The sequence below is a fragment of the Vicia villosa genome, unplaced genomic scaffold, assembly GCF_029867415.1.
Source record: "Vicia villosa cultivar HV-30 ecotype Madison, WI unplaced genomic scaffold, Vvil1.0 ctg.002675F_1_1, whole genome shotgun sequence".
In the NCBI taxonomy this organism is placed as follows: Eukaryota; Viridiplantae; Streptophyta; class Magnoliopsida; order Fabales; family Fabaceae; genus Vicia; species Vicia villosa.
The window spans coordinates 166,356-167,237 of NW_026705999.1; positions in this window are offsets into that span (position 1 = coordinate 166,356).

Here is an 882-nt window from a genome sequence, read left to right on the forward strand (position 1 = left end):
CTTTCTGCACAATTCAATTAACTTTGTTCAAGTTATGCTAACATATTCAGAATTGTACTGAGCTAGTCAGAAGTTCTGATAATATGTAAGGAAGTTAAATTGAATGTCTCACTGGTTATGCAACTTCATTCCAAGCATGCTTCCGCAACATCTAAGCATAATCCAATAAATGACTAAGTGAAAGAAAAGATGTTAAAGAAAAGGAAAGGGAGTTTTAATTGATAAAGAACACAGTTCAATCCCCCTTTCTTGTGTTTTTCTCCACCTCCAGTTAGTCACACCAGTTGGCTATGCAATTGTAATCAAGTTCTGATTATAGTGGATTAAGTCCTCGTTGAGAGAGGCAAATCACCTGAGTAGGGTGGACTGGAGTAGTTTGAGTTTCAAACAAACCAGGATAAAAATAACTGTGTTTTGTCTATTGTTTCTTCAAGCGAAAAAGAATCACTTATTCAACCCCCCCCCCCCCCCCCCCCCCCCCCCCGTCTAAGTGTTTTCTCAATCTTCAATTGGTATCCGAGCACTTGGTTCTGAGTGCAAACACTTAACCGTGTCAGAAAAATATCCAGAAAGAAAACACTTTGGCAAATGAATTAAACAACAATGGTTATACAAAACCCCCTGTGTTCGATGAAGAAAATTTTGAATATTGGAAAGATAGAATAGAAAATTCTTTCTAGGACAAGATCCTGACCTATGGGATATTGTGGTAGATGGCTACAATCATCCTGAAGATGCAGGTGAAAAGATAGCTAGGAAGAAAATGACGGATAAACAAAAGAAAGAATTCAAGAGTCATTACAAAGCTAGAACTATCTTGCTAAGTGCTATCTCACATGCAGAATACGAGAAAATCACAAATAGAGATACGACACACGATAT